Below are 22246 nucleotides of genomic sequence, written 5' to 3'. Positions count from 1 at the left end.
GATAAATCCATGCTGGACTCCAAAGGTGATGGTGCAGGATTGGGAAGAGAAGCCATTGCTAGAGATAATCTGTCTCTGATCAGAAAGGTAAAAGTGGAATCAGGTAAAGATCTGGACAACAGAGTAAAGGTGATGAACTAGGAATGTAGGCTGCAGAGAATTCATGAAAAATGAGAAGGATTGCTGCATCATGCTCATAGAGATAAAATAAGTATTATGCTATTTTTAACGTATGGGAAAATCTCACATAATGAACAGGAGTATACACTGTTTTTAACAAACAACAAAGATGAAATGCACAATGTGTTATTAGGACTACAAATTCAGTGGCTGAATAATTCAGAACACACTTTTATTATGTTATTCTGGGACGTTTACCAGCATTTTTAAACTCAAATTTTGTGCATCTGTTCATTTTTCTGTGAAAACCAAATTAGTAGCCTTGATTACTATCTGCTGTTATGTATGCCGTCAATTCCATCCTTCATTGAAACCCAGAATGTATACCCAGATGATAGCAAAATGCAAGTGGTAAGTACCTGGCAATTAGAAACCCGAAGAAGGTAATTTTAAACCCCCATGGGCAGTGGCCAGGGGGATGGGAGCAAAATCAGGGGATGGATTCAGATCTGAAAGCCAACCCTAACCCACCCCCAGGGTGTCCACATCTACTTTTAATGTTATAGTGCAGGGCGACTACATTTAATTTAATAAGCATATTACCTTTAACCCCAGGTCTCGGAAACCCGACAGCAGAAGGAAAGCAAGAAAGGCTAGATCTATGAAGTGCGTTTTCAAAACTTCTGATGAGCATCCACCCTGCCACCCCCACCTGACCCTACCCAAATCCGACCAAACGCCAAACCCCCAGCCCACCCAAGTCCAACTTACCTCTGTTCCATTCTCCAACTGATTTCCCAACCAACAGCCAGTCAGCCTTTCCATCTGGCTGGCTGTGGCTGGGAAACACATGCAACAAATTTAAATCAAGTCACATTTTAAACTCAGAGGGAACTCCAGGGAACCCAGCCACTGCTGCCACTCCCTTACCACCTTGCAGTTGTTATCTGACCAAAGTTTTTGGCTTATAGCAGCATTATAAAGGTAATGGGGGGTTATGGGGTTTGCAATAGTGTTAGTAGCGCTGAGAGAGAGAGGAGCCTAAATTTTAGCAGAATTGAGATGAAGATTTCACATCTTGGCAACAACGCAGCAAAATTCCAAAATTAATTTCCTTTATTTTCTCTTACCCATGAGATTATACTAATGCGATTGCTGTCAATCTAAAAGTAGAAGCAAAACAAGGTTGTCTGCAATTAGCTTTTACCTTTGTGATATACTTAACCAAAAATGTTTCAGAATTTGATTCTAGTAATTTTGCTTAATTATTTGGAACTATGTTGCTGACCGTTTTCAAAGCTGTCCCCCTGTCTGATCATTCGAATGAGTTGGTTGTGCCTCATTTGGAGCATCATCATCATGTTCTCCCATCTTTTACAACTGTTTCTCATTAGCCTCTTTAGTGAGGCCTCTTTGCAGTGTAAGGTTATGGAGCATGCAGCTGATAGCAAAAAATGTGTTTATCTTTAGCAAACTTCTAGGTATAACAACAACAGCTTGCACTTATATAGTGTCATTTACGTTTCAAATGGATCAGAATAACTACGGTTTTGACTTTCCCAATCAAGAGGTGTGATAGAAAAAGTGTATATGATCACAACAATAGTAATTTGCATGATGCCAAATACAGTATATCTAACATTATTTAAAAAATCCCAAGTCATGGAGGTGTAGGAAAATTTATGTCAAGAGGAAGAGACACCAATTAGGAGAAATGACCAAAAACCTGATTCAAGGGGCCTAATCTTCCCCTGGGCTCAGGAAAGCCTGACCTGCACACTTATGCAGCTTGCAAACGGCACACCTGACCCATGTGTGACGTCACATGCTATTTTAGTCTCTTCACACTGGGATCAGGTTCACAATGCAGTTTGTGAGCTATGAACCAGCGCAGGACGAGTGTGGGTGCTGAGGTGGGCCAGTTAGAAAACCAATCTCAGTTCTCCAACACAGCATCCCAACGCCCCCTAAACTTCACTCTCACCTTCTTCAGCCCCCCACCCACTCCTCATGCCAGCCCAGGCCCCTCAGATCATGCCATACTTATGCCACCCCAAATGTCCACATATATCCTTCATGTCCCTCAGATACCACCATGATATCTCTATGCCCCCCATGGATCCTCCATGCCCCAAGATCACCCATGCTACCCATGTCACTCCTATGCCCTCCTATATCCTCCATAGCCACTCAGCCAATATGCACTACGTACAGAACTCAGATTCTGTGCAATATCAATGAAAAATATGTTACATTCCTCGGAAAGAAAGGAACCTCTTACCATCTGATAAAAGCTTCCATATTGTAAATACTAAAAAAAATCCTTTCTGCCAAGTGGAAAACAACTTGTATTTCTTGTAATCCTATTAGCTTGTATTAACAAACTAGAAACAACATCAAAGACACCAATATGTTATTACAATTTCTTAAAACTGTCATTCATTCTCAGATGAATGGAATACCTACTGTGCTGAAACCCATTAGCACTTGAAACTCAGTGAAGCATTGATAATGGCCACAGCTATCCAAACAATAGATCCCTCACCATAGCCCAGGGTGGAGTCCTGCCCTTCATCCAGGCTGTGCTGCTGCCCAAGAAAACCAGCCGCCCCAGCAAAGTTTATGCCTGAAGGGGTGAGATCAGAAAACGATCTCTGGGAAGGAAAGAGCTCATTTTAATTTTAAAGCAGAGTGCTTGTCAATCAATGCAGGGAAGCAGATGGTTAGAGTTTTTTAAAGTGACAAAACCAGGCTTTTTTAAGTCAGACAGAGCAATTTAAATCACAGTAGAAAACATGACAGCACAGGTTGACAGGGCTTTTTGATACATTTTTCACTGCATCATGGTGCTTTTACCATTGGACTGCACGTAATGCATATAAACAAATACACAATGTTAGGGTCAACTTAACTTTAAAGGACAAATCTTTATGATGAGTCACTGCATTAAAAACACATCTACATTACAATACATCACCTAATAGTGACATTTGAGCTGTGAAAACACTTTACACTTACCTTTCAGAATGTTCCAGACTCCTCAGCAGGCTTTCCATTATTTTCACAAACTGGCAAGCCTGACATGCTTTTAATGGGCTTCCAAAATCCTGCACCACCAGACGAAAATGGTGTGCAGGAGAAAATCTGATTTTCATCCTCCATTTAAAATGGGAGACCTGTCCTCAGCAGATCGAATGTGCATTTTGCACACTAGGCATTCCCAACTGACAAAAAGGCCAAAAGAAAATGGTGCAGGGTCAGGTATGCAGAGGAAAATCAGATTTCCTGATAAAAAATGAAGTGCGACCATTCACATACTGAAGGGTTCCTCCAAATCCCGACAAAAATTCAGTCAAAGAGGTAGGTTTTAAGGAGGGTTTTAAGAAGAGGTAAGGTGAAGAGTAGAGGTTTAGGGAAGGAATTTCAGAATGGGCCCGAGATGGCAGAAAGTGTTCCCATCGATGATGGGACGAAAGTTGGGCAGATTGCACAGGAGGCTACATTCAAAGGAACAGAGGAGTTTAAATACAGCCTTGGTTCAAACATGGACAAAAGAGCTAAACTCCAGAGCTGAGGTGAGAGTGACTGCCCTTAACAACCAAGCAGCATTTGACGGAGTATGGCGTCAAGGAGCACTAGCAAAACTGGAGTCAGTGAGGTCAGGGGGAAAACTCTCCACTGGTTTGAGTCATACCTAGCACAAAGAGAGATGCTTGTGGTTGTTGAAGGTCAATCATCTCCGTTCCAGGACATCACTGCAGGAGTTCCTCAAGGTAGTGTTCTAGGCCCAACCATCTTCAGCCGCTTTATCAATGCCCTTCCTTCCATAATAAGGTCAGAAGTGAGGATGTTCGCTGATGATTGCACAATGTTGAGCACCATTCATGGTTCCTCAGATACTGATGGAGTCCATGTCCAAATGCAAAAAGACCTGGACAATATCCAGGTTTGGGCTGACAAGTGGCAAGTGACATTCATGTCAGGCAATGACCGTCTCCAACAAGAGAGAATCTAACCATCATCCCTTGTCATTCAATGGGCATTACCATCGCTGAATCCCCAATTACCAACATCCTGGGGGTTATTATTGACCAGAAACCGAACTGGACAAGTCATATAAATACTGTGGATACAAGAGCAGGTCAGAGCTAGGAATCCTGCAGTGAGTAACGCACCTCCTGATTCCCCAAAGCCTGTCCACCATCTACAAGGTACAAGTCAGGATTATGATGGAATACTCTCCACTTGCCTGGATGAGTGCAGCTGCAACAGCACTCAAGAAACTCAACACCATCCAGGATAAAGCACCCCATCCACAAACATTCACTCCCTCCACCACTGATGCACAGTGCAGCAGTGTGTAACATCTACAAGATGCACTGCAGGAACTCACTAAGGCTCCTTAAACAGCACCTTCCAAACCTACAACCTCTACCATCTAGAAGGACTAGGGCAGCAGGCACATGGCAGCACGACCACCTGGAAGTTCTCCTCCAAGCCACTCATCATCCAGACTTGGAATAATATTACCATTCCTTCACTGTCACTGGATCAAAATCCTGGAACTCCCTTCCTAACAGCGCTGTGGGCCTAACTACACTACATGGACTGTGGTGGTTCAAGAAGGCAGCTCATCACCACCTTTTCAAGGCAATTAGGGATGGGCAATAAATGCTGGCCTAGCCAGTGACACCCACATCCCATGAATGAATAAAAAAAAGATAATTAGGAAAGGGTGAGGCCCTGGAAGGATTTAATCACATAGACAGGAACTTTAAACGTCACCTGTGCGATCAGGAGACACTATAGAACAGCGAGGACAAGGGTGGTGGACAATAAGGACTTGATGCAGCTTAGAAAACAAGGTTTTCAATCAATTGAAACTTATGAAACGTAGAGGGTGGGGGACCAGCCACAAGAGCATTGGAGTAATTGCGATTGATATCAATGCACAGCTGGGATCTGAGTGAGGACAATAGTAGGCATGAAAGAATCCTAGAAAGGAAAAGGAAAAGGCAGTGGAGTTACATTGCTGGTTAAAGAGGAAATTAACGCAATAGTGAGGAAAGATATTAGCTCCGACGAATTGGAGTCTGTATGGGTAGAGCTGAGAAACACTAAGGGGCAAAAAATGTTAGTGGGGGTTGTATATAGACCCGCAAACTGTAGTGGTGATGTTGGGAATGGCATTAAACAGGAAATTAGAAACACATGCATTAAGGAACATCTGTAATTATGGGTGACTTTAATCTGCATATAGATTGGGTAAATCAAATTAGTAAGTGTATACGGGATGATTTTCTGGACCAATACGTTGAGGCACCAACTAAAGAACAGGCCATCCTAGACTGGGTATTGTGTAATGAGAAAGGAATAAGTGGCAATCTAGTTGTGCAAGGCCCCTTGGGGATGAGCGACCATAATATGATAGAATTCTTCATCAAGATGGAGAGTGACGTGGTTGATTCTGAGACTAGGGTCCTGAATCTTAATAAAGGAAATTACGATGGAATGAGGCGCAAGTTGGCTACGATGGATTGGGAAACGTTGTTTAAAGGGATGACGGTGGATAGGCAATTGCAAACATTCAAAGAGCGAATGGGTGAACTGCAACAATTGTTTATTCCTGTCTGGCGCAAAAGTAAAACAGGAAAGGTGGCCAAAACATGACTTACAAGAGAAATTAGAGATAGTATTAGATCCAAGGAAGAGACATATAAATTGGCCAGAAAAAACAACTGACCTGAGGATTGGGAGCAGTTTAGAATTCAGCAAAGGAGGACCAAGGGATTGATTAAGAAGGGAAAAATAGAGCACGAGAGTAAGCTTGCGGGGAACATAAAAACTGACTGTAAAAGTTTCTATAGGCATATGAAGTGAAAAAGATTAGTGAAGACAAATGTAGGTCCCTTACAGTCAGAAACAGGGGAATTTATAATGGGGAACAAAGAAATGGCTGACCAACTAAATACATACTTTGGTTCTGTCTTCACAAAGGAGGACACAAATAACATACCAGAAATATTGGGGAACACAGGATTTAGTGAGATGGAGGAACTGAAAGAAATCAGTATTAGTAGGGAAATGGTGTTGGGGAAATTGATGGGATTGAAGGCTGATAAATCCCCAGGGCCTGATAATCTACATCCCAGAGTATTTAAGGAAGTGGCCCTAGAAATAGTGGATGCATTGGTCATCTTCCGAGATTCTATAAACTCTGGAACAGTTCCTACAGGTTGGAGGGTAGCTAATGTAACCCCACTATTTAAAAAGGGAGGTAGAGAGAAAACAGGGAATTATAGACCAGTCAGCCTAACGTCGGTAGTGGGGAAAATTCTAGAGTCCATTATAAAAGATTTAATAGCTGAACACTTGGAAAACAGTGGCAGAATCGAACAGAGTCAGCATGGATTTACAAAAGGGAAATCACGCTTGACAAATCTACTGGAATTTTTCAAGGATGTAACTAGTAGAGTTGATGAGGGGGAGCCAGTGGATGTAGTTTATTTGGACTTTCAGGGCTTTTGACAAAGTTCCACATAAGAGATTGGTGTGTAAAATTAAAGCGCATGGGATTGGGGGTAGTGTATTGAGATGGATAGAAAACTGATTGGCAGACAGGAAACAAAGAGTAGGAATAAACGGGTCTTTTTCCGTATGGCAGGGCCTTGGTGAGACCACACCTGGAATATTGTGTGCAGTTTTGGTCTCCTTATTTGAGGAAGGATGTTCTTGCTATAGAGGAAGTGCAGCGAAGGTTTACCAGGCTGATTCCTGGGATGGCGGGACTGACATATGAGGAGAGATTGAGTCGGTTAGGGTTATATTCGCTAGAGTTCAGAAGAATGAAGAGGGATCTCATAGAAACCTATAAAATTCTAACAGGACTAGACAAGGTAGATGCAGGAAAGATGTTCCCGACGGTGGGGGAGTCCAGAACCAGGGGTCACAGTCTGAGTATACGGGATAGACCATTTAGGACTGTGATGAGGAGAAATTTCTTCACTCAGAGAGTGGTGAGCTTGTGGAATTCGCTACCACAGAAAGTAGTTGAGGCCAAAACATTATATGTTTTCAAGAAGGAGTTAGCTCTTGGGGTGAAAGGGATCAAAGGATATGGGGAGAAACCGGGAGCAGGCCATTGAGTTGGATGATCAGCCATGATCATAATGAATGGCAGAGCAGGCTCGAAGGGCCGAATGGTCTACTCTTGCTCCTATTTTCTATTCATGTTTCTATGTATGAAACAGGGAAGATTGTGTGACCCGTGAAAATACCTGACTTCAAAAGGGATGCCTCAATACAATTTTACTTGCAGTTTTTGTGTCTCAAGCGTGCATAAGCAGGCACACGTGTTGCAGACCCTCATGACATAATTTCACCTGTACTATTTAAAGGAGAAATGCATAGACAGAAATTGAAGGAGTTGGGTGAATTGTATTTGATAATTAGAAGTAACAATGGAATCAAGGAGGGTAAATGCTGCACCCCGATTTTATAAGGTATCCCTTGATGTATTGCTGGGTGCAGTGAGGATGAGGAAGGCATTCCTAAACCCCAATAATGGTTAAAAAAAAATCCTGTTGTCATCACAAAAACTGCACGGCTAGAAGTAGCTTAAGAGGTGAGCAGCAGAGTATTGCAGTGAGGATGTGGATCCCTATGATGTAGGCCAATATGAGGACGTTATCCATGGAAAGGTTGACCACCTCTGTGGAACCTGAATCACAATACACAAAGCATGCAAACTACGGGTGTCAGCATTTCTGCTGCCTTAAACAAAAGGACAGATAGGCTCACAAAATGCTGAATTTTCCCTACATTGTTGAGATCCTGACATTGGGACCAATTTGGGGTCCCGATCTGCGTGGATCAGAGGTGCACTGACATTTGGAATCTTCTCAAAAGCAGCCAATTAGAAGGCCATCTCTGCTAGCCATCGAGGTTCTCAAGATGGTAGGCCCATTAGGAAGGCCCATAGCAATGAACCAACAGAGGCAGGTGCTGCTGAAGTAGGTAGGAGAGTGTGCCAGCACCTTAAAATGCAGTCACCCTCAAAAACCTTATTTAATATATTAAATTGTGGAGGACCTACAGCTCATAGAGTCTTCAGTGTAGAAAGCAAACCCCTCCACAAGATAGGTTATGGCTTAGGTGCAGCCTTTGTACTTTTGCAGCCCCTTCATGCGGCCACTGAGATAACACCCTGATGCGCCTACAGCTTGCTGCCAGGCGGCTGCCTCAAAACTGACACTGGGCTTCCAACTCAGCAGGGGAGCCAGTCCAACATCAGGATAATCCCGACGGCATCCTCAACCTTTCTCAATTGGCTGCCACCACAGAGGTTCCAACACGTCGAGCAATCGGCACGCCACGCTGCAGTGCAAATTTGCTGACTCACCTGCCTTCGAACCAGCTTCATTGCCCCATGACAAAATCCAACCCAGTATGTAACTTATCTGCTTTAAGTGGCTCTGTAAAGTGATAGGAGTGATGCATCACTGACCTAGGAGACTGATGATGGCGATAAAAGAGATGTAAACTCCATTCAAAGTGTATATGCACCTCAACCAGTTTGCTTCCTCTCCCGTTGGCCCAGTCTGCCCCTGCACATATGCAGATGGAGCAGTCTTTGATCGGGCTCTCATGGGCTCTAACACTCAGAAATCATCAGCTGCAAGTGCTAAAGGAGGCAAAGCAAGACACAAAACACCTGTACCTCTGCTGAAGCCACAGACTTTGCATAATGTAGGAGAGCTCGGGGAAGGAAAATAACGGATTTGTATTTCACTGACGGCGTGCACATTCTATGCATATTAAAATGTTTTGTAATTACCTTTACTTATTAAGTTTTACTTATTAAGGTGAAGAATGTGAAGACATGAAGTAATTGAGATTGACTGGTGCATGTGTAACGGGTTGATGGATGGTTGGTCACAGAACTGCTTGAGTGGTGGAGCCAGGGAACATGAGAGTTACTTTCTTCCAGTGTGTGACTAACTGAACCTTCGAGCTAATAGAACATCATGAGCAACTATATGATGGTCCAGGGTTTAGGACCTAATCTTCCTCTTCCTCCTCCTCCTCCTTCTCTCCATTGGAAACATCGTCAGATGAGGAGTGCTGAGCAGCTTCTCTGCACCTCTGGTCCTCACTGTCGAGCTATATTGTGCAGAATGCAACAACACTAGTTCACCTAGGGACACTCACTGGCAAGTGCTGAAGGGCCCCTCCAGATCTGTCTCCAGAAGATGAAAGTGCATCTTGAACATGCCAATATTACATCTAGTTGTAACATGGCTCACATTGTGGTGCTCCGTATTCACTAGTGGAGTTCTTCATAAGAATGATCAGCTAGGTTTGAATGAGGCAAACTTTGTTGCTTAGCAGTGTTCCCTTAAGGCTTTTTCCAGATCTAAACAAGTCAGGGATGTTGGACTGCCGCAGCATAAAGGCATCCTAGGAGCTCCCAGGGAAGCTGGCGCATACCTACATTTTCTCGTGGTTGCACGTCAGTACAACATTAATGCAATGAAATCTATGCAATTGATGAATGCTCCTGGTTGATCTGGGGGTACTCAAGATTGCCAGGTGTGTGTAGTTGATGACACCCTGTATCTGTGAGTAGCCAGCAGGAGACAAGAATCTGAGTGCTCCATCATTCTGGCTATTTTCATCACAGGGAAAATTTTCTTTACTCCCAACCCTGGCAAACCATCCATCCATCACCAGCCTCATGTATTTATATGCAGTAAGTGGTGAGCCCCTCACCATGGGCTAGATTTTCGCTACTGAGGCAGGTAACTTGAGTTGGCATATTTCCAGACTCGGCAGACCCATCTCAGTCTGAAGTTCCCCTTTGCGTCTATTTTCGCTCCAGGGAAGCAAAGGTGGGAAAGAGTCGGGCCTGCTGCACCAGGAAGCAGTTTGTAGGCAGCCACAGGGGCAGCCGACAGCCGAGGTGGGCTGGTCAAAAGGCCCGCCTCAGTTCTCTGAGATTTTGGCCCAGTTGTTTGGTTACATTTTAGGTCCTCTAGCCCTCACTCCTCATACTCCATCACATCCCACCAACTCCCCATGCCACCCCCACGCCCCATGCCAATTCATGCCCCCATCTATCCCCAATTGCCCCTTATACCCTCAATGTCAACTCATGGCCCTTCCATGCCCATTCACTCAGTATATATTATGTACAGAACCAATGAACCCTATAGTAATAATGGCATGTGCTTAGAAAATACAACCAATTCATAATTTTTTGAAAAAAGGCAGCTGTTCTGACAACATTATAGAAGTGTCAATCAATCAGACCATTCAAGTATCAATAACAGAAGTTTTAAGCACTTGACACCTCTTAGCCTTGTGCAAATAAACATTGATAAAATAAATCACAGAAAAAATAACTTATTATAAACTCATAGAGATGTCAATCAAGCAAAGTCAAAACTTCATTGTACCTATGTAAACAAATTCACTCATATTCCTTTTATAAGAGCCCAGGCCTGACTGAGAGCCCACTTCACCCACCAATCCACCGACCCACCTCCCCATCCTGCCCACCTACACACACGCACCTACCAACCTCACCCACCCTACCTGCCTCACCTACCTACCCATTCACTCACTCACCCATTCACTAACATTCATTAAAAGAGTGGACCTTTAAATATTTACCAGAATACGGCAGCTGGTGCCTTCTCTTCCACCAACTCTACTCCACTCCAATGGGGTTCTCCAGGGGATGCTGGGCATTTCTTTGATAACTGGAATTGCAAGGTCCCAGAAGAAATGTGCAGCAGTGTCGGGTTGGGAGAATCTGCACACATAATAGCAATGCACACAGCATTGCCGCTGCTTGGAAGTTTCAGCCTTTGTCTGTAGTACATACGAACATACAAACAAGAAGCAGGAGTAGGCTCCACCATTTAATAAGAACATGGCTGATCTGATAGTAACCTGAAATCTGCATCCCAACAACTACTGATAACCTATCACCCCGTTGCTTACCAAGAATCTATCCATCTCTGCCTTAAAAATATTGAAAGGGCAGGATTTTCCCCTCGTCAGGGGTGAAGTTGAAGTGCAGGCACGCGGAGGTGCGCCTCTGATCGGTGCCCCCAATTGGGGGCGCGCCGCCATTTTACGTCAGCAGGCCAATTAAGACCCACCCAGCGTGACATCTGCTATGCGCTCCTTGTGCGGGCGGGGGGGCATCCCGAAACCTGAGATTCACCCATGTGCACGAAAGAGCGCACTCATCTCCATGAGGCTAAGTGCTGCCTCAGGGAGATCGCCTCTACTGTCAAAAATATTAAAAATTGAAAACAAAATCCCTGACATGTCCCCTCATGTGACACTGTCAAATGAGTTGGGACATGTCCATAATTCTTTAAATAACTTTTACTAAATTTTTAAAATCCAACATGAAACCTCATCCTGCCAGTGGATGAGGTTTCATGCTTTTTCTAATTCCCGCCAGGGCTCCTGGCCTGCCCGCCAACCTTAAGGTTGGATGGGCGGCTCCATTAATTAGTTTAATGACTCTGTCAATGGCCTCAATTGGCCATTGACAGGTCGGTGGGCGCACAGCTTATTTTGTTGAGCCCCCACCTACCTGAAAATTGAAATGGGGCACGGTAATGTCAGGAATTCCACCCGACATCACCGCACATCATTTTACGCGTCGGGCCCCACTCCCCGACAGGAAAATCCTGCCCAAAGATTCTGCTTCCACTACCTTTTCAGGAAGAGAGTTCCAAAGACTCACAACCCTCTGAGTGAAAAAATTTCACCTTATCTCTGTTTTAAATGGGCGACCCCCTTATTTCTAAACAGTGACCTCTTCGAGATTTTTCCACAAGAGGAAACATCCTCTCCACAACCACCCTGTCAAGACCCCTCAGGATCTCATATGTTTCAATGAAGTCGCCTCTTACTCTTCTAAACTCCAACGGATACAAGCCTAACCTGTCCAACCTTTCCTCATAGACAACCCGCCCATTCCAGGTATTAGCCTGGTAAACCTTCTCTGAACTGCTTCCAACAGATTTATATCCTTTCTTAAATAAGGTGGCCAATGCTGTGCACAGTACTCCAAGGGAATAATTTTCCCCCCGATGGGGGGGATGTGCAGGAGTGGGCACGTGCGGGCGCGCCTCCGATCGGCGCCCCCAATCGGGGGCGAGCCGCCATTTTACATGGGCAGGCCAATTAAGGTCCGCCCAGAGTGACATCCGCCAGGAAGTGCTATGCGCTCCCTGTGCAAGTGGGGGGGGATTCCCTAAGCCGAGAGTGCATTCTTTCGCGCATGTGCGCGAAAGAGTGCACTCATCTCCCTGAGGCTAAGTGCTGCCTCAGAGAGATCGGTGCCAAATTCAAAAATGGTCAATGCACAAAAATAAAATTTCTCTGACATATCCCCTCATGTGACACTGTCGCGAGTTGGAACATGTCCATCACTTTTACTCAAACTTTTATTAAATTTTTTAAAACCTTCATGAAACCTCATCCCACCAGGGTTCCCAGCCTGCCCGCCGACCTTAAGGTTGGACGGGCAGATCCATTAACTACTCGAATTAGTTTTTTGGCCATTGACAGGTTGGCAGGTGCCCAGCTGATTCGGCTGCGCCTCCATCAACCTGAAAATTTAAATGACGCGGGGTGACGGCAGGAGTTCCGCCCGACGTCATCCCACGTCATTTTACGTCGGCGAGCAGGCCCCGCCCCCCCGCTCGCCGACCTCAATATCCTGGCCCAAATGTAGTCTCACTAGTGCCCTGTACAACTGAAGCAAAACCTCCCTACTTTTGCATTGAATTTCCCCTTGCAATAAATGATAACATTCTATTTGCTTTCCTTTAGCAAACTCTTTTGTCACACCTGAAATTGTGTTTTTATATTAATTCTGAGGATATTGGCGGTGCTGGTAATACTAGCATTTATTGTTCATCGCTAATTGTCCAGAAAAGGTTGTGGTGGTGAGCCTTCTTGTTGAATCGCAGAGATGTGAGCTGTAGGTCACTTGCAGCAATAGTTATTACTGATGAGATAAATTATTGGTAGTTTCAGTATATCTCCATCTGACACTAGTCTAGTCTACAGCACAATATTGTCCCCATTTCTTATTTGAGCACTAGCAAAGGCATATTAAAAATGAGGTATTATGACAGATTTCAAAATAATGTTGAAGCTTCATAACAAGAGTATGATTAATTATTTTTTAGCTTTGTACCCTCGATCATTTTCTGCAAAGAATTATGGAAAATACTCTTTGTACCATCGATCATTTTCTGTAAAGAATTATGGAAAATACTCCTTTTAACAAAGCTGTCATTATTAATCAATGGCAGCTGTCAAAACCATGCAGATCATGGTTCTTACTAATATTTTAGAGGTAATTTTTAGTTTTTGGAAGATTAAATTTATAAGGGTAAAGTAATTAAAATGCTGGACTTTAGAAATTGCCAGAACACCTCAAATGACAGCAGTTCAAAGGGTTCCATGTGTACTTTTGAGGTCAGAGTTAAGAGGGTGAAAGCCATAAAAACAGCAGGTGGCCTTCATTCAGTTGGGGAACTGCAAACTGTAAATCTGAGAAGGAATGCCCTGACTTCATTAGAAATTTAAATTATTCAGGTGAGTCCCAGCATCAAAATGTTTCATTTTAAAGCTATAAGTTAATCTAAAAATCTACCGAACATTTCAACTAACATCTATTGTTGTAGAGATGAGTAATTCAGGGTGGAACCTTGGTTGGGACTCTGGAAAGTTGTCTGTGATATTTTTCCAGAAGGTCTTTGAGGTTGAAGCTGAAAGCACCCAAGTCGATTGGTCAGCAGGCAGAGAAAGAAAGAATCTGCTAAGTGTTGGAAAACAGCTGTGAAATAGAAGCACAAGGGCGATCAGAAATCGGGGGTATTTCTGAGGTGGAGGCACAAAGCAGTTAGTTTGGAGATTACAGTGAAGCCTAAGTTTAAGCTGAGAAGTCCACAGTCATGAAGTTTGGAAGAAATGTTGGAGGATTGCTTAGTCAAAAGCTAATGGAAGAATCCCCGTGAAATTTCATACCTCAGGGAATAGCTGAACACTGAGGATAAATCAAAGTGGATTCCTAAGAGCTGTGGCACTTTGGTTTGGTCCCAGGAAGCGAAGGAAGCTTCAAGTGCCTGATAAGTAGCCAAAGATTTTCTGGGAGAAGTAAAAGGAAAAAGGCGAGATTCAGTTGAGAACTTTCGCCTAAGGTATACGTGGTTGTTTGTTTTTATACTTTTTAATGTAAAGTATAATTATTCACCTAAGACGGTGGGCTGATTAATACAGGGCAGCAGACGGCTCACCCCCACTCTCTCCAGAAGCAGAGCTGGCATGGAGCCGACAAGCTTCTTGCCGACCCGCCCCGCAACCATAAAGCACTGTGGCATGGCTAAACGAGGGCCAAGTGGGACTTCCACCCCTCACTGGAGAGGAAGTCCCATCCGTTGGAGCTGCAGGCCAATCCAATTGTCTAGCAGCTCCATCAGTCCTGGCAGCGCCAAGGGCGTGTCAGTAGCAGCTGCTAGGACCTTAGGAGAAGAATAAAGGCGGCCCATGGATTCCCATAGCGGGTAAGTCCAGGATCTTGGGCAGGGAGGGTTTGAGCAGGTCAGGGAGTGAACAGGGTTGGGGGGAGAAGGTGGGTTTAAGGCAGTGGGTGGGTAGGAAAGAAGGAGGGGTTCACTCTTGAGGGGGGCCGCCTCAAGATCGGCAAAGGGCAGCCCCCAACTTGCGAACACCCTCTTCCTTCCACCCTTTGGAGAACTTATTTTTTTAAAAATCGGGCTGCCCACTCCTGCCCAGCTGCCCATGCCAAACATTTTATGGTGCAGACAGCATATTATCAGGGTCAATTGGCTGTTGATTACTTATTTGAATATAGTGGGCAGGCTGCCAATTTTGGTGCCCATCCACCCCCCTCCCCACCTGTATTATGGGGGCAAACTTGAGGGTGGGTGGGAAGGTGGTGGGCTGGGCACCCGCCCTATTTTGTTTGCCCCCCCCACCCAAAACATACTCAGTGGGGGCACGTAAAATACAGTCCAGTATTTATTTAGTAGCGTTTGCTTTACTTGTTTTTTGTACAGTAAAATTCATTTATTTTAAACCATGAAATCTTGCAGTTTAATTTCTTTCAATTGACCACTGCTTGTTTGAATTTCTCTTTAAATGTCAACAGTGCCTACCGGGATCAATATACAGCATAATATTTTTCAATAAAAATATGGCAATGTCAGTATTTCATTCAGGTGCAATATGGCACATTGTACAGCTGATAACTTTTAAATGTGCACTTGTATGTGGGAAAATACATAAATTTCAATAATGTTAATATATGATAGTGGTTAATAAATTTAATTCTAGAAATCTAGGGCATAATTTTCCCCCAGTTGGGGGGGATGTTTAGGAACGGGCGCATGGAGGCACGCCTCCAATCAGCGCCCCCGATTCCATTTTATGTGGGCGGGCCAAATAAGGCCCGTCCAGCGTGATGTCCACAAGGAAGTGCTATGCGCTCCCTGTGCAGGCAGGGGTGGGGGTGGGGGTGGGGGTGGGGGGTGGGTTCCCTGAGCCAAGAGTGCGCTTTTTCGCACATGCGCACAAAAGAGCGCACTCATCTCCCTGAGGCTAAGTGCTGCCTCAAGGAGATCGGCTGCACAATAAAAAATCTTAAAAATAGAAAAAAATTCCCTGACATGTCCCCTCATGTGACACTGTCACATGAGTTGGGACATGTCCATCACTTTCAAATACACTTTTATTACATTTTTTGAAACCTACATGAAACCTCATCCCGCCTGTGGATGAGGTTTCATGCTTTTTCTAATGCCTGCCAGGGCTCCCAGCCTGCCTGCCAACCTTAAGGTTGGACGGGCAGGTCCACTAATTACTTTAATGACTCTGTCAATGGCCTCAATTGGCCATTGACAGGTCGGCAGGCGCACAACTGATTCTGCTGAGCCCCCGCCTACCTGAAAATTTAAATGGGGCGGGGTGACGTCGGGAGTTCCACCCGACGTCATCCTGCATCATTTTACATGCGGTGAGCGGGCCCCACCTCCTGCTCACCGACCAGTAAATCCTGGCCATAGGAACAGGACTATGCCATTCAGTCCCTTGAGTCTGTTCTGTCATTTAATGAGGTCATGGCTGATCTATATCCTAACTCCTTCCACCAATCTTGACTCCATATTCCCTAGTATTCTTGGTGAGCAAAAACTATCAACCTGAGATTTTAAATGATTAATTGAGTTAACATCTGTTGTTTTTTGAAGAGTTCCACACTTGTAGCACTCTTCTGTGAAGAGCTGTGTGCTAACTTATCTTCTGAATGGCCCGACTCTGATTTAAAGTTATGACACTTGTCCTAGGTTTCTGGCTTCAGAGGAAGACATTTCTCGCGAGCTAACCTACCTAAATCCTAAAGAACTCAATCAAATAACCCTTTAACCTTCTATATTCTAAGGAATGCAGTTTTTATAATCTCTTCTCATGCTGTAACTCTCGGGGCCTTGTGAATCTGCACCACACCCCTTGAATATAATTTTTGGAGGCCAATGGGGGCAGAAATGGAGCCAGACAGGTGCATAATTTCACATCGCTGGCCTCCTGTGGCCCTCCATCTTCGAAGATGAGCTCATCAGCCTTAATATTTGGCGAGCCCACCCTTTGGTCACTACTTGACCAATCCAGGAAAAATCGAAATCAGGCGACTGTTCATGGCACGGTGGAGTTCAGGATTCACATTTCACCCCAGCATTGCGGTCCCGACACAAAATGGAAAATCCTGCCCCTTGCAAAGCCACTGTACCCTTTCTAAGGTGTGATGTTCACCATAAGTCTGACATTTAACATTGTGTATTAATAGAACATTAAAATTACAATACAGCCTTTATTATCTATAGTCATACAATCTACATTTTTAATTATCTGGAGGAATTTTTGCATTTAGTGAGAGACCAGTAGAGTTGGAACTTTTGGAATTTTGTTGTCATTTACTGCATGCTTCTCCTGATAAAGACTATTTGGCAAAATAACAGCTTATTGAACGGTTCCTGCACTATCACACAGATCTTCCCACCACATGCATAACTACAGCTATGACACCAAAGAACAAAGACAGCCAATGAAGAATGTTCCCAATGCCAACCACTGTCTCCTAGCTACTTAATTTGTTCACCTCTACGTTGGCAGCATCTGTTGTGCTGGTCTCAGGTAGTGGCCAGTTTTTAAAACAATGCAGAGCCTGGCATTTGAACACATCTATTATGCTAAATCTTTATAAAATAGGGTTAGGCTCCAATTGGAGCATTATGTCCAATACTGAGCATCACATTTTTGGAGGAATGTCAAGGCCTTAGACAGATGCAGAAGAGGTTTACCAGGTTGATATTAAGGATAAAAGATTTTGGTTACATAGAGAGGCGAGAGAAACTGGAGTTGTTCCCCTTAGAGCAAAGAAAGTTAAGGGAGATTTGATAGAGGCATAGATTTTGATAGGGTAAATAAGGAAAAATTGTTTCCAGTGGCAGAAAGGTCAGACACAGATTTAAGATAGTTGTTAACAGAACCAGAAGCAACATGAGGGAAAAAAATGCAATGAGTTGTTATAATCTGGATTGCACTACCTGAAAAGGTAATGGAAGCAATCACAGGAAGAACTTTCAAAAGGAAATTAGATAAATGTTTGAAGAGGAAAAAAATTGCAAGGCTAAGAGGAAGGAGCAGGGGAGTGGTATGAATTGAATAACTCTTACAAAGAGCCGGTACAGGCACGATGGGCCCAGTAACTTCCTTCTGTAATCGATGGTTCAGTCATTAGTAGGCATATTTTAAACAGAAAACTGTATCATTTTTAAAATCAATAATGTGGTGACTGACAATCAGATCACTGGACATGAATGTCAAATGCCTACATCTTTACTTATGTAGCTGAAAGGATCTAGTGGGAACATTGCTGGTGAGTTTTCTCAGGTCTGTAGCAAGGATGCTGAATAGGTGTGTGGAAAAATGATCTGCCGATTGGCTTTGATTAGCTGTTGTAGTACCAGTTAATTTTGCTAGCAAATGTAGCATTGATGAAATTTGTCTGGGAAGACAAATGCAGACAGATGAGGAGAGGCATAGCAAAGGTTGTGTATGGTAATTTATGGGGTTCATGATTATCTGCTATTATGGTGGATTAATCAGTTTTCACTGTAGTATAAATACTTATAAAATTTTAGAACTTTTAAAAATTCCTATAAAAACTAAATTAATTTCTAATGTTTACATGAAAATAAGCCTGGTATTTCTAAACCTACCACAGAAATGTTAGAAAGTGAATCCAGATGTTCAATGTAATAGATATTTTGATCAAAGATTAACAAAAATAAAATGTAAATGTAATAACATTCTAAACACTATACGAAAGCCATGAGAACTCCAACTATCATTTCCACAATACTTTGGAAGAAACAGACATTAAAAGGGGCATTTCCGATATTTCAGAATACACAGAATAGGCGCATTCCAATGAGGAAGAAAAATTCCAAAGGGAGGGCCCACCATCCGTCATTAACTAAAAAAGTTAAAGACAGTATCAAACTTAAAGAAAAAGCATATAATTGCGCAAAGGCGGGTGTTAGGTCAGAAGATGGCAAAGAATATAAAGAACAGCAAAACATTAGATTATGAGAGAAAGCTGGATAGTAATATAAAGACAGAGAGTAAGAGATGTTTAAATAAGAAAAGAGTTAACAACGTGAGCATTGGTCCTATAGAAAATGCATCTGTGGAATTGATAATGAAAGTAGGGAGACGGCAGATGAATTAAAAAGGTATTTTGCTTTGGTCTTCACTATAGAGGATACAAGTAACATCCCAGAAATAACTGTAAATCAGCAAATGGAAGGGAGGGAGGAACTCAAGAAAATTACAATCACCAGGGAAGTGGTACTAAGCAAATTGTTGGGGCTGCAGTTTGACATGTCCCCAAGTCTGGATGGACTTCACCCTTGGAAAGAAGTGGCTAGTGAAATAGTTGATGCATTGGTTTTAATTTTCCCAAATTCGCTAGATTTAGGGGAGTTTCAATTAGATTGGAAAGTAGCAAATGTAACTCTGTTCTTCAAAATGGGAGGGAGATAGAAAACAGGAAACTACAGGCCAATTAGCCTAACATATGTCATAGGGAAAATGTTAGGAGCTATTATTGAAGATGTTATAGCAGAGCACCTAGAAAAATTCAAGGAAACCAGGCAGAGACAACATAGTTTTGTGAAGGGAAATCATGTTTAACCAATTTATTTGAGTTCTTTGAAAGAGTCACATGTGCTGTGGATAAAGGGGAACCAGTGGATGTACTGTACTTAGATTTCCAGAAGGCAATAGATAAGGTGCCACATCATAGGTTATTGTGGAAAACAGAAGCTCATGGTGTAGGGGGTAACATATTGACATGGATAGAAGATTGGCTAGCGAACAGGAAGCAGAGAGTTAGCATAAATGGGTCTTTTCTGGTTGGCAGGATGCGATGAGTTGTGTGCCACAGGGATCAGTGCTGGGACCTCAACTTTTTACAATTTATATAAATGATTTGGCTGAAGGGACCGAAGGTATAGTTGCTAAATTTGCTGATGACACAAAGATAGGTAAGAAAGTAAATTGTGAAGAGGACATAAAGAGTCTACAAAATGACATAGATAGGTTAAGTGAGTGGGCAAAGATCTGGTAAATGGAGTATAATGTGGGCAAATGTAAAATTGTCCATTTTGGCAAGAAGAATAAAAAACCTTCTTATCTAAATGGTGAGAGATTGGAGAGCTCTGAGATTCAGAGGGACATGGATACCCTAGTGCATGAATCACAAAAGGCTAGTATACAGGTACAGCAAGTAATTATGAAAGCTAATAGAATGTTATTGTTTATTGCAAGGGGAATTGATTACAAAAGTAGGGAAGCTATGCTTCAGTTGTACAGGGCACTGGTAAGACCGCATCTGGGGCAGGATTTTCCCCCCCCATCGGGGGCTAAGTAAAAATGCGGGCGCACGAGATCCTGAAGTGTCATGACAGGGTGGATGTGGAGAGGATGTTTCCTGTTGTGGGAGAATCTAGAACTAAGAGTGACTGTTTAAAAATAAGGGGTTGCTCATTTAAGTCAGAGATGAGGAGAATTTTTTTCTCTCAGAGGGTAGTGTGTCTCTGGAACTCTCTTCCTCAAAAGGCAGTCTTTGAATATTTTTAAGGCAGAGCTAGATAGATTCTTCATTAACAAGGTGGGTGAAAGGTTATCAGGGGTAGGCTGGAATGTGGGGTCAGCCATGATCTTATTGAATGGTGCAGCAGGCTCAAGGGGCTGAGTGGCCTACTCCTGTTCCTAATTTGTATGTACATATGTTCGTATGTAAGAAACAAATGCTTGGTCATCAACTTAAACCTTCATTTATGCTGACCTTGCATTTTGTTAAAAACAGGATATGAGATCATTTTTAAATTATAAGTACTGTAAGTACCGCTATGAGACTACAATTTTATAAACTTCTGTGAAAATAAATGGGTAGACCTTGTAAAATCGAAAGCATTTAAAATTCTTTCAAGAAAATCATTATGTAAACTTCATAAAATTACCGATAACTCTCAAGTAATCTTTTGTTTTATTAAATTCATAATTTTCCTTCAAGTATGGTTGATGCTGTTGAACACAATATACTTGCCAGATATATCAATATCTTTCCGTAGCATAGTCTAGTTTTTCCCTAATGCACCTAGAAAATCATTGAAGCAAATGCTGATGACAATTATATCAAACAATTATTGGCTTTACATATTGAATGTTCATCTTTACAGCACCATCTGTGTGTTGCATGCTCCCATTTTATAAAAATAATTAGAATATTATATGATCCTCAGAACTCAAAGTCATTATATTGCCCATAATGCAATTGCTTGAGCAGGAGAAAAGATTAAACTGTCAATACCTATACTTAATTACAACAGGTAAAGGTTTAACAAATCTAATGCAATATGCTTCTCTTTTTTCACTCAGATTAATCTTTAACATGTCAAAAATAAGCCACGTGCAGAAGGACACAAACCCAAACTCTTCAATGACAATACCCTGCGTCAGCTAGATCCAGCTATATTATTTCAGGCTCATAGTACAATCACCATGACAACGATGTGAACTGGCAACTGCAGCTACCACCAGATTGATCTATAACTTCATAGGAATAGATCAATCCCATTGTTAAATAAAAGCAAGATGGATTTCTTTCAAATACTTTTATCAGTATGCAACTTAAAATGGATTATGAACAATCTGACTTTTGTTTTATCAGCAGTTTATATTCTATAGAAAATACGTGCGTATAATATGTGATTCCTTGTAAGCATGCCTAATAGAAAATGTTTTTAAATGCATTATACACATTCATATTTATAAGGTAAAGATCTGGACTCATTCACCGGCAATAATTCTTGCTCTAGCTCAGATAGTACATCAGATCATAGATGTGAAAATGCAGCTAGAAATTGCCAATTTTCTGCTGAAATCTATTACACGACAGCCCAACCAGCAACAGAATATTCTAATAAAAAATCTATATGCTACAGACAAATAATATAAGACAGTAGTGAATTATATCTGCACTTACCAGAACCAGCAACCTCTTTCAGCACAACACCCTTTTCTCTACAGCCATCCATGCAAAATAATCAGCAGCTGCACACTGGGGCTTATCCCATCCCCCAAACCCTGCCCAGGCACTTCATATGGTATCTTCCTAATTAGGAAGCTCCATTGCACTAGTCTTAGTTCCAGGTGTCACAGAACTAAACAGGGATGTAGGACACAGAATCTGCATAAAGGGGGAAGAGAGTGAACAGCAATTACTATATTCTAGCAAGAAAAGGCCATAATACATAATCTATAAGGACGAGCAATGAAGGGTTGACGAACACTAAACTGTACAAGGAAGGAGTATTTTCTACAATAACAGGATTTCATGATTTTCATTACTTATACAGTTATTTCTAAAATTAATGAGCAATCTTTAAAAAACCTCTCAACAGACTCACCAAGAATTTGAGTTTAAAATATAAAGCAATATACC

At 42.6% G+C, this 22246-nt stretch overlaps 1 protein-coding gene across 1 annotated transcript in view; it reads right to left on the bottom strand.

Moving 5' to 3' along the window:
- LOC144685849 (PH and SEC7 domain-containing protein 2-like) overlaps nt 1-21829 on the bottom strand; it is a 225679-nt gene extending 203850 nt beyond the window's left edge. The window contains exon 1 of the mRNA XM_078550800.1: nt 21788-21829. The gene's annotated coding sequence lies outside the window, so the exon portion shown is untranslated. The remainder of the gene's footprint in view (nt 1-21787) is intronic.
- Between the last annotated feature and the right edge of the window lie 417 nt (nt 21830-22246).

This window comes from Cetorhinus maximus, chromosome 10, assembly GCF_964194155.1.
Source record: "Cetorhinus maximus chromosome 10, sCetMax3.hap1.1, whole genome shotgun sequence".
NCBI classification, from domain to species: domain Eukaryota; kingdom Metazoa; phylum Chordata; class Chondrichthyes; order Lamniformes; family Cetorhinidae; genus Cetorhinus; species Cetorhinus maximus.
The sequence above is the reverse complement of the archived record's forward strand: the minus strand, read 5'-3'. Positions and strand labels throughout refer to the sequence as shown.